Here is a 13,113-nt window from a genome sequence, read left to right on the forward strand (position 1 = left end):
TCATTGTTTGTATAATTTCTCTAAGTATATGAGTTAAAAATATATTCATGTAAAGTATGTTTGTATTCATTTTACATAGAGTAATAACAGCTCTTCTATCTTTATACCAAGGTCTTTATGCACGTATAAAGGAATTTTTTTAATTTTGTTTTTGAAAATAATTTTATTATGCATAATTCATGCATACCAAAGTATGTATTCACATGAAATATAAAGAATAATATTGAATTAAATATTTATATAATAACCACTTGGTTTGGGAGGTATGATTGGAAGAATTATAATAAAATTGCATCCCCCTCCTACATCTTCCTGAGATAATCATTGTTCTGAATTTAGTGTTCACAATTCACATTTTTTTCTCCCCAAAGTCGCAGTGCACAGTTGTATATCCTAGTTGTACTTCCTTCTAGTTCTTCTATGTGGGACACCACCTCAGCATGTCTTGACGAGCGGTGCTAGTTCTGCACCCAGGATCTGAACCAGCACACCCCAAGCCACCAAAGTAGAGTGTGTGAATTTAACTATTATGCCACTGGGCAGGCCCCTTACAATTCACATTTAAAAAATATATATATTTTAACCATATATGCATCATCCGTAAATAAATATGGTTTATTTTTGCACATTTTTTAACTTTATATTAACTTTATATGAATACAATGTGCTAATTTTGTTGTTTTTAGTGCTGTAGAACAGATTTTGACTTCTACTCACCCTACATACAGGAAAGCAGAACCCTGCTCAGTCTTTTTGGACCACCCTCTCACCCTCTGGTGCTCTGTCAGACAATGCTCTGCAGCTATCCACAGGGTTTTCATGGCCAATTTTTTCAGAAGTGGGTGGCCAGTGCCTTCTTCCTAGTCCATCTTAGTCTGGTAGCTCTGTTGAAATCTGTTCATCATGGGTAACTCTGTTGGTATTTGAAATACCAATGGCAAAATTCATCAGCATTACAGCAACAGGTGGCTGCCACAGTATGATGACCGACAGATGAGTGGTGTGGTTCCCTGACCGAGAAACAAACCTGGGCTGAGGCAGTGAAAGCACCGAATCTTAACCACTAGACCACCAGGCCTGGCTTATGCTGGTTTACTAAATCTTATCTTTGTAGGAGTCTTCCATAAGGAGGCATATTATTCTACTGGCATGGTATCCTTTGGCTATATGCAAATGTTTCAACTTATTTTTGTATTCAAGTGTGTTTTTGTGACCAAAAACTGACTTTCGTGTTTTGCTGTTATAAACAATATTTCTATGAACATTATATAGCTCCCAGTGTACTATGCAAGGTTTTACTAGGGTATACGTCTAGAGTGTTTCCTCTTGTGTGATGTGCCTGTCCATGTCTTTTCTCTTTGTTCACTGTGTTGCTTACTTTTCTAACTGATTCTTGAATACTGCGTAATCCTTTTTCCTGTCTATTTTGACTGCTATTAATATAGCTATATCAGCTTTCTCTCATGTATCAATGTGATATATATATTTATATATAGTGTGTATACATAAAAATACATATTTACAAAACTCCTATTTTAATAATTTTCATAGTTTTCGGTAGTCTAGACAGATAATTGTATTACAAATAATGACAATTTTTACTTTTTCAACATATTGGTACCATTTATTTGTTTTGTCTTGTGCTGATTTCAAAATGCAACAAAATATACAATAGAAAAGAATGAAAATATTCTCATTTATTTCTAATTTTAATGGGAATGAATTTAACATTTCAATACAGTAGTCTCCACTTATGCAAAGTTTCACTTTCTGTGGTTTCAGTCATCTGTGGTTAACCTCATTCGAAAATATTGAATGGAAAAAAATCCAGAATTAAACAATTCATAAGTTTTAAATTGCACACCATTCTGAGTAGCATGGTGAAATCACTGCATCCTGCTTTGTCACACTGGACCTGAATCATCCCTTTGTCCAGCGTATCCATGCTGTATACTCTACCAGCCCTTAGTCACTTGGGAGCCGTCTCGATTATCAGATCGACTGTCATGATATTGCAGTGCTTGTGTTCAAGTAATCCTTATTTTAATTACCAATGGCCGCAAGGCCCAAAAGTATTGATGCTGGCAATTTGGATATGCCAGAGAGAAGCGGCAAAATGCTTCTTTTAAGGGAAAAGGCGAAAGTTCTTGAGTTAATAAATGAAAAAAAATCCTACGCTAAGGTTACTAAGATGTACAGTAACTTTTATTATAGTATATTGTTATAATTGTTCTATTTTATTATAACTTATGGTTGTTAATCTTTTACTGTACCTAATTTATAAATTAAACTTTATCATCAGTATGTATATGTAGGAAAAAGCAGACTATATTTAGGGTTTGGTTCTATCCGCGCTTTCAGCCGTCCACTGGGGGTCTTGAAATGTATACGCGGAGCATAAGGGGAGACCCACTGCTGTATTAGGATGCCACTCAATACAGGATTTTGGTAGATATACTTTTCAGATTAAAGAATTGTCTTTCTAGCTCTAGTTTTGCAATATTTTATTTGTTTTCCTTTTTTATGATAAACTATTTGCTTTTTTAAAAAAAGTAAATTTTAAATGTTTTCCTCTAAGTTTTTTTTATTATTAGCTCCTTTTATTTTCTTTTAAATTGTTAAGATGAAGAATTAAATTAATAACTATTCTAATCTTAAATCCAACTTGAATTTCTGGGATAAACCCTACATGTTTTATCTATTTTAAATAATCATAGATTTTATTTGTTAATACTTTATGATTTTTGGATCTATGACTATGATTGATACTGGCCTATAATTTTTTTCTTATATTTTCTACTTGATTTTGTTTCCAATGTCATTCGAGCCACATATATTTTTTTTATGTTTTTTTGTTTTGTGAAATAGCCTCTGTTGTATTGTCTTTGGAATGGTTTGTTTATGTTAGGTATTAACTATGTTTGGCATTGCTTAATTAATATTTGCTTGAATCACCTTCTAAAGTCTTCTGGATTTGGTGATTCTTTATGTGATAATTTTAATTACTATTTCAATACTTTTACTAGTTATAGGACCATTCATATTTTCTATTTCTTCTTGTGCTTCTTTTGGTGCACTAAATTTTGCTAGGAGACAAATCAGCTGCATTTTCAAATTTCTAATTTATTGGCATAAATGTTGTTTTGTCTTATTATCTTCTTAACCTCTACTGTATTTATGCTTGCTTTCTTTTTTACAGTTTTATTTATTTGGATATTCTCTCTTTTTATTTCAGTGAGCCTGGTTGAAGATTTGACAATTTTATTAATCTATTTAAATAACATATTTTTGGTTTTTTTGATTATCCTACTTGTTTTATTTCTTACATCAATTCTGCTTTATTATTTTCCAGTTCTTATTTCTTTCATCCTTAATTTATTTAAGATTTTTCTTTTGTCCTTTTTCTATTATATGAATTTAATTATTTAACTCATTCCTGTTTATTTTCTTCTTTTGTGATATAAGTATCTTAAGGCTGCAAATTTTGCACTGTGAACAAGTTCAGCTCCATCAGCTAAGTATTGATAAATGGATATCTGATTCACTCTAAGTATTGCCTAATTTCCTTTTAGACATTAGGCGTTTTAGGTGTTCCTTTTAGATTATTTTTATTTTTCCTGAAACACATCTATCATATTCTTTAACTTGGTTTGAAAAATATTAGATTTTTTTTCTCAGACGGGAAGAAGAGGGAATACACAATCCTAGCAGAGATTAAGACTCCTGGAGGAGCAGCATAATTGCAAGAGCACAAGATCAAAATCAGACATGGTGACTTTGAGATATCAGAATCATAGACATGTGGAAATGTAAAGTAGGCACATGAAACTCAGGGAAGTCCAGGACAGAGATACAAATTTGAGAATTGTTGGCATAGAGATTAATTTGAAAGTCTTAGGAGTCAACCTGATTCTCCTGGAAGAAAGTGGATAATTAGAACATAAGAAGGTCGAGAGGCCAAGGGCTAAGGAGCCCTAGCATCTAGAAGTCAGGAAGTTTCAAATGATCAAGTGAAGGTAGCTAATTGATAATGTGGAGCAGCTTAGTTATTAACGAGAGTAGAGAAATAATTTGATAGCTGGAAGGAGACATTTGGTCAAAATTTTTGTTTTGCTTTCTTCTTCAAGGAGGAAAATATCACGTCATGTTTGAATGCTGACAAAAGAAATCCTGAAGAAAGAGAGTGATTGAAGACATAGAAAAGATGACGGAAAAACTGGAATAGTAAAAATGCAAAACAATCTAAAATAAAAAGACTGACAACATCAGATGTTGTCAACGAGGTGAAACAACCAGAATTTTTATTTATTGTTGATGGGAATATAAAACGGCCCAATAATTTTGTAAAAAATCTGTCAGTTTCCTATAACAACCATACACTTTATGAGCCAGCATTCCACCCATAGATATTTATCCAAAAGAAATAAAAACATATGTTTGTAAAACAGAGTGGCTATAGCTGCTTTATCCCATACTACTACCAAATTAGAAATAACACAACTGTTCATTAATAGGAAAATAGATAAACTGCAGAATATTCAGAAAATGTAATATTTCCCGGTCATAAAGGGAAATAAACTACTGATACATGTAACACCATGGATGAATCTCAAAAAATGTTGTGCAGAGCGAGAGAAGCTAGACAAAAATTAGTGTGATTCCATTTTATGTCAAGTTCTAAAACAGGGAAAACTAATTTCTATGGAAAAAAGTCAAGACAGTAGTTTGCTCTGTTGGTGGTGGAGGTAAGGTGTTGACTGGGAAAAGGATGAGGAAATTTTCTGGGTGATAGTAATATCCGGTATCTTTATAGCAGTTTGGGTGATGTAAATGTATGCATTTATAGAAATAGAAAATATATATTCCTTTGTATATAAAACTTACTTCAAGAGAAAAATAAATAAATATTAAGCTCTAGTTAGTGATAAGCATGCTGAAGTATTTAACAGTAAAGTAATGATTCCTGCTTTTACTTGGAAATACATTAAAAGATTACAAGATGGATTGATGGTGGATGGTTAGAGATGTGATAAAATGAGTTAGGTAAAATATCAATGGTAGCATCTAGGTAGTCGCTACATGGATATTTACTTTCTATGTGTTTGGAAATTTTTATAACAAAATGTTGGAAAAATAGAGAGAGGGTGTCTGGAGCTATGTGATTGGATTTCCTTTTGTTAAGAGGAATGCCAGTGCAAGGATTTGGAGGAAAAAAGGCAGTCAGAGAAGCGCTGCTCCTGGAATGAACCAACCCTGAGAGAAAGAGAAGACACGAACATAATTAAGTCATTTTGGTATGATAAAACTCCTCAGAAATCTCAATTTGTAGATTGCAAGAAACGTCTGGACATTTTTGTGGCTCAACTCTTCATCAGCTTTTTAAGATTGTTAAGGGCATAACCCACATGCTTTTTCTCTCTATGCACTTGGCTCAGTGGCCATTCACTGACATTTCAATTAATGAAGCATTCCTCTTCTTCCTCTATCATATTCTTGAATCACGCAAAGGGCCCCAAATCATAGTCTTGTAACTGCACAAAGAATCTCCTTTCCCATGTCGGTAAGTTTATTTAAAATCTATTCTTCATTGTTCTATTTAGGAATCTTTCTTTGCTCTCTCAATGCTTTGAAGTCAAAGGCATCTTCATTTCATTTTGCAGCTCCCTCTGACAGCTGATGCAAGCTGGCAGAAGACGAAATGTACTTCAAATGTGGCAGAAGGGCTCAGTTCACATAAAGCAGCCATTCTCTCCTCTGATCCACTCTCGATCACTCTGAACTGCGCCAGGTTAAACAAGTCCAATCTCTCTATGGTACCTTGTGCAAGATTTGAATTTTCCTCCATGGGGCATGCCCTCATTCATTTGTTTGCATGTTTATATTTTCTGTGGCAAGGAAGAAGCAAAGAAAAGTGAAAGGTGAGGGTCATCTCTAATGGAGAAATGCTGGAGTGGGCTCATTTGAAATGTGCCATTATGCACACCAAGCAAAACCTAAAGGAAACCACTACACAGAAGAGCACCGCCAAGATTCGCCTGAACTCAGGATGCCTTATAGAAACTGGCCCCTGAAATTAAAGTCAAACAAGTCTTTTTCTTTTCTTTTCTTAATGACAGAAAGATTCAGTAAAATTCTACCACCCTGGTTGAGGGGTAAAAAAGTAAAAGCAAAATGAATTAAAAGTAGCATGTACATTCAAAATTTAAATTTCCTGCTAGTTCAGCAATGTAAGATGTCATGGGTAACACAGGGAATACTTATTTAAATTTTTCATATACTCTCAGAATGAATCAAGATTAAAATGAGGGAGTGCACATAATAGCAAGAAAAAGAGCAAAATCTCAAGCTTTCTTCCAGGTGAAAGATTAGTCATTTAGGGCCTTCCATCTAAAAAGCAAAATGGCAACTGCTATTTGCTTGCTTTAGAAACAAGTTTGTCCAAAATAGTTCTCTAGACAGTTCCACTCTGTTAGATTACTAGCGTACTCTGTTTAAAGGCAACCACTGTCTTGAATTCTTATCCAAAACACTTTGTCCTATCAATTTCGTTTGCTCTAAGTGGGTGATCATACACAAATAGGTGTGCTAACTCTGGTTTAAGTAGCCTGACACAAACAGATATTTTAAAAGGTGCCTAGATTTTTCAATGTACCTCATATTGGTGTTTCATTTTTATTTTTGGCATGGTTAGTGCTGTGTACAAAGTAGGTTATTGTGTGCTTTAATTATCAAAACGTGAAAAGAAACTTGAGAACACGACTTTATTTCATATTCTGACTTTGTCTTCCACACTCCAGTTGTTACTGGTATTAGACACACTGACATACACACAGAGAAAGGACAGGACATAGGTAAAGCAAACAAAAATTGAAGAAAACACAGGAAGACAACATTTATAATGCCACTGACAAAGCCAGTCACTTCACTTTAAATAATGTGGCAGGCTGCAAAACTATAGTAATTACTAGAATTTCATTTTCATTAACTAATAAACCAAGGAAAACAATTTAAGTATCTGAATGTCATTTTTCAAATGAAAATAAACTGTAAACATTTGAATAACATCACAGCAGGGATAATATACCTAAGGAAATCTATTGAAATATGCCAGTGGATTCATCCTCTTCTATCACATTAAAACTGCAATTGACTGTAAACCTCCTACCACTCTCCACTGAGACTTTAATTGTAAAGATTCCTGTTACATATCATATTTGAATTTAGTTAAAATTGTAGAACACATTATTTCCAATCAGACAGCCAACCATCACTCACAAAGATTTTTAAAAAGGTGATTAATAATTCATCTCAGATAAGGAAAAGATCTATATTTATACCATCTTCTCAGCCACCATAAACTACCTGACAATTGTTCAGTAATGATGCCCAGTAAATTCTTTAAAATGGTAATTTGTCATTCTGTCACTTCATTTGTGACCTAAAATTCCTCACTTGAGGCATCATCAAATAAATTAATCACTTTCCAGGATCCATTTCTCTGTTCTGCACGTTATTATGCCCGGGCTCTCTTGTGTTTCTCTTCATTTACATATATTTAATGGCTGAGCCGTGGTTCACGATGGCGCATAACGCACACATCTCATTACAGGTGAAATATTCTAACTGCCACTATCACTGGGAAAGAAAATAACTCTCCCAATTTAATTTTCCTGATGTAACAAAACCATGATTCTTCACTATGAAATGTTGATGCCATCCATCAGTCACAATCAATAAAATCATCATAGAAAGACGCCTTCTTCAGCATCTTTCCTTCATACTGGTATTATTTGAGGAAGGTAATTAAACTCATAATATGTAATGAATGTAAATGAAGTAAAAATCCTCATGTTAGCTCTCTAACTATGCTTATTTTATAGCTTTGATTTAAAATATTTCCCCCACAACTTACAAGTACATAAGGCCTGAAGAGAGAGGTATCCACTGCAAAGACAATATTCATCAACAAATAGAACTAATTTTTAAAATAGCGTTTTTCATATAAAAGTACCAAGTGTTACTATTTACAGGTTTTTCACTTAAATGATATATTCTCTTTTAGTTGACATGTTTTTAGGCTTTCTTCCAATGTAGCTAGTAGTTTCAATGTAGGCACTATCGTGTAACAAATTAAGTGATTTTTTTTTAAGTAATCTGATCTACTTTGATTCCTGCTATGAAAGGGCTGCAGGTACCGTCTGCTCTCAAGCTACGAAACCTTGTTGAACTTGCAATATTGCCTGTCTCTGCCTGAAGAAATCCGTGAAAATATACATCAAAGAAGCAGGACATTTCACAAACAGTGGTTTGGGAATTAGTACTTCTGAACTATTTCCACCTACTGTAAATATTCATCTCAAATTGCTATGGTATTATTTTTGTAAAGGTCAATAGGGAGTGTTTTAAAGTAAACTAGTGTCACATAAACATCACCCATGTCTCTAAGTATGTTACAACTTAATTTAACATTCATTAACTGATTCTTCCCACATACTTTGGAACATGAGTTTCAGGGGAATGGTGCCGTACAGAAGTCCATTCGGGATGAGGATTCCCTTCATTATGAATTCATCATCAAAGAATGGCGACTTTCTGTATCTTGGAAGTGGTCCCTGTTTGCCTGTTTAAAATAATGCTTGAGAGAGTGTCTAAAATAAGAAGTGAAATATTAACTCCACATCTCTGAAACAAAGGAGAAAGTAGGTGGGTATCGCTCCTCCACACATGAATGATCTAACTACAATATTGACAAACCATCCACAGTGCACTACCTTCCTTCCTCATTAATTATCATATAGTTATTTTTAATGGGCACTTATTTAAGAAAAAAGACTGTGTGTGCAGTTTTGCATATGTTTTTATTAACACTGAAGCAGTCTGTTAACTAAAAGCAAATCCTGTAGCACACAAACCCCTCATAGATTTAGCTGGAAAATAGTAGTCAGCCACTTTCTGGAGCTCTTTGGGGACAGCCTGAGGTGCATTTGAATTTTGAGAGTGTCATCAGCTCAGACTGAAGCAAGAGCTGGGAGCTTGATGGGCGTTCCGACATGAGACTGAACTAGGGCCCTAGAAGATGTGCTGGTATGGGATGTAGCTGGTTGACTCTTCAAACAGACACCAAAACGACTTGGAATGGCTCATTGTGGTGATGGTTGCAGGGGCTGGAAAACAAAATTCTATCGTAATTAAACAAAACAGATGCAACTCAAGTCTCATAGAAAATAAGTCTGGGATGCAGTGGTACGGATTAGAAGAGTCAAGCTCTAAGGCTATTGGAAAATTCACAAAAACTATAGCCGAGTGATACTAAATACGTGTATTAAAACAAAGACATTAGGCAAAATAGATTAAACTATTTTGGACAATAGGAGAAAAAAGATAGAGAAAAAATATTATTTATGGTGCACGAATGAGCTTTGTGGATTGTTGCAAATTTGATGCTCTGAATATTCGATGAACTAAAATATATCTGAAGGACAGAGGCTAGTAGCCAGTAAAGAAAACAGGTATGAAGGTGAGTAAGATTCGTGTCATGAACAAAGAGGAAAAAGGAAAGATCGTTGCAAACACAAATGCATATATTAATTACGTTAAATGTACCACAGAAACTAGTGATTGTCCACAGACACTAGTGATTCCCCTGGTGTGGAAGAGTGCACTTAACAAGAACAAAACTTTAAAGGGGATAGGAGTCATTTCCTTATTATTTAAACAACCATCTCCGTTGCAGAAGAAGAATTCACTCCTCCAGTCGTATTTACAATTCTACTAACGAAAGCTGCCTCCACTGAGATAGTCCACTCAGCTAGTCCACCGGGTAGTCCACTTAAAGAGACCTGGCTGTTAATATGCTTATCCAATAATAGCACCAGAAAATGTTCTTGTTACAGTGAGTTGCCTTGAATATTGTTTTCGAAGACCATAGAAAATTTGAAAACATAGTTAAACTCCAAGTTGCAATTTGTAGAATAAATGCTGTACGGGAATTTCTAATGAAATTGAAGTTTCCATTAGGATTTCCAATCTTAATAAACCTAAGGTAGTAAGCTTAGTTCACACATCTGACTATGGCCAAAGGCCAATGTTTATAGGCTTCTGAAATAACCAGTTTTGCCTGAGACAACTTATTATTGAAAATTTGAACTACCCTAGCACATGAACACTGCAGTGAGTTTGATCCACTGGTTAACTAGATAACTTTGCCTGAGTTACTTTTCCCCTTGAAAGTCTCCTCCTCCTGGTCTGTAGAATAGGAATCAAAAAGCAAACATATAACTCACAGGAGGGCTACCAAAATAAGAAAATGGGTAAAGTCGAGTTATAAAGCTTTAAAAATCAGGCTAGCCATATTTCTTTTTCTTTTGTATTGTATTAATTTGCTAAGGCTGCCATAACAAAATACCACAGATTCGTATTTGTTTGGTATTTATTTATTTGGTAAACAATAGAAATTTATTTCTCACAGTTCTGGAGGCTGAAAGTCCAAGAGCAATGTGTCAGTAGGTTTTATTTCTCCTGAGACCTCACTCCTTGGCTTGCAGATGGCCACTTTCTTGCTGGACATCCCACTCCCTTTCCTCTGTGCATGCGCATCCCTGGCGTCTCTTCCTCTTTTTACAAGAACCCCAGTCACTGGATTAGGGCTCCACCCTTATGACCTCATTTAACCTCAATTACCTCTTTAAAAGTCTATCTCCTACTGGGGGTTAGGGCTTATCTTATGAATTTTAAGGGCACACAATTCAGTCTGAAACAGTAAGTATATATACAATAAAATAAATTCATATAAATATCATCACAAATTTCAAGAAAAATTTCTTAGGCTAACTAGTATTAACCACGACTGCTCACTCACATCCAGTTCTCTCTCTTCTCAGGCGTTTGGGAAGATTACACACCCATCTTTTTGCCATTAGGTTGGTTTTGCCCAATTGGTTATAGGTGCACGTGATAACTTTAACTTGCTGTCAGACTCTCGAGCACTCTGTTCCCTTGCTGTGGTGATCATGATCTTGAGTTGAGATGAAAGTGTCACAAGACAGAGGCAGCCTGGAAGGTTGAGTCTCCACATGGAGGAAACTGCCCTGCATAGCTACTCAAAACTGCAGCCGACTTTGCATGCGAAAGAAATAAACCCTGGACTTCGTTAAATCACTGTGGCAGGCACAGCCTAAAGTGACTCCTAATGAGTCACGCGCACGTATAATCTCCTCTCCTTGAGTGAAGGCTGCACTTGTGACTTGCTTCTTACCAATAGAATATGGCAAAGGCGAGTGGACAGTCAGTCCCTTGGATGGGTTATGCTATATGGCAAAGGTGATGGGATGTTACACTCATGACTATATTATGTTTTAAAAGATTCTGTCTTAGGCTGCTGGGGAGAGACTCTTTTTCTGGCCTTGAAGAAAGAAACTACTATGTTATGAACTGTCCAAGGAAAAGACATTGAAGCAAGAAACTGTGGGAGGCCTCTAGGTCCTGAGGGTGTCCCCTACCCAACACCTACCAAAGCAGCTGGGCCCTCAGTGTCACAAACTTAGGAACTGAATTCTGCTAACAACCACATGCACTCAGAAGAGAACCCCAATGTCTAGAAAGAATTATGGCCTGGTCAACATCTTTTTTGCAGTTTTGTGAGGTCCTGAGCAAAAGACTCTGGTAAACTCCTTCTGATTCACTAAAACTGGGAGATAATAAATGTATGTTGTTTTAAGCCACTAAATTGGCAGTAAATTATAGGCAGTAGAAGAAAACTGACACAGCCAATGAGACTTTCAGGTTGTTTGTTATCTCAGCACAAATCTAGCTGATCCTGACTGATACTGGAACGATTGGTAAGGTGGAAACAACAGGGCTAATTGCAAAGTAGTTAGATGGATAATCTGTTGAACAATCAGAACCAACACGAGTACAGAAGAATGGACAGACATCATTCAGAGGGGAGGTGCGCTACTGTACTAACCTCTCACTCACATCTTTGTCCATTGGGTGATGCAAAGAAAACATACTTCTTGAATTTCAAGATGTCACAAAGTTTAGAAGGTTATCAAAAACATTGGATTTCAGAAATAGGACCTCGGGATACCTGTAAAGGATAAATCTAACAAATACTCACTAAAAGGAAATAAAAGGTAGGATCTTTAGCAACTAAACTACTTGACCTGCATACCATGATCTTAAGTGTTGCCTCTCCCACCTAACCTAAGAGGAGCAGAATCTGAAGCAAACATGTTTCATTCTGGACCACATTTAATCTAGTGTCATCCTCCTTTTCCTCTTCAGCAGCATCATCAGAAAACATGTATTAAGAACTGTGCTGGCTTCTGTACAGAATAAATAACAGATGCAATTGCTATTTGTGGGAAGCTTCACATCCAAGCCACTCATGTGCACTTATTAAAAAGAAGAGACAGAGAGAGTTGAAATAGTTAAATACACAATCCTGAGACATACAAAGAACTAAATCCCCAATGCTTAGCAAAGGTTCTTCTAATGAATCACAGAATGGAATCTTAAAGCGTGGCAAATTTGAAAGAGAATTCTCTAATAAGAGTCTTTGTTTGTTTGTTTGGGGGTCTGAGCACTAAATAAAACATCAGAGACAGCCCTAGTTCCTTCGGAATGGCAGCTTCCCAACAGAAATAATAAAGCAAAATATTTTTATACTTATTTACTTTTTAGTTATATTTATTATTTTTAACAATAAAGCAAAAAACTCTCTCTACAGTTTGTAGAATTGTGGAACATCAATAAATACATTAAGTAAATAATATGGCTCGTATATCTTGCCACCGGAATTCATAAGAGAGCCTGTGGAATCTCTTTATGTATAGGTTTAATAATCGGGCATATTCTCTGCTATCTACTAGAATATAAACACAGGCCTCATGGAATGCATGGCACTGTCCTTTCTAATCTTTTATTCTACCAGAGAATGATTTTTTTCTGATGGATTTTTTAACACCTTATTCCAAAATGTTAAAGTGGCCTCTGTTTTTTCTCTTCGTTAACATTTGACTGCAGTAGGTGCACTGAGTTCAATAGCAAGGATTCTGTTATCTTCACAGAAACACGCCAAAGGGAGAAGTTGTCTATCGTAAATATTGCTGT

At 35.5% G+C, this 13,113-nt stretch overlaps 1 long non-coding RNA gene across 1 annotated transcript in view; it reads right to left on the reverse strand.

Moving 5' to 3' along the window:
* Window positions 1–1,682: 1,682 nt before the first annotated feature.
* The window catches only part of LOC139076794 (uncharacterized), a 41,088-nt gene continuing 29,657 nt past the window's right edge, over window positions 1,683–13,113 (reverse strand). The window contains exon 4 of the long non-coding RNA XR_011528754.1: window positions 1,683–5,885. This is a non-coding gene — a long non-coding RNA (uncharacterized lncRNA). The remainder of the gene's footprint in view (window positions 5,886–13,113) is intronic.

This window comes from Equus przewalskii, chromosome 17 (assembly GCF_037783145.1).
Source record: "Equus przewalskii isolate Varuska chromosome 17, EquPr2, whole genome shotgun sequence".
Lineage (NCBI taxonomy): Eukaryota > Metazoa > Chordata > Mammalia > Perissodactyla > Equidae > Equus > Equus przewalskii.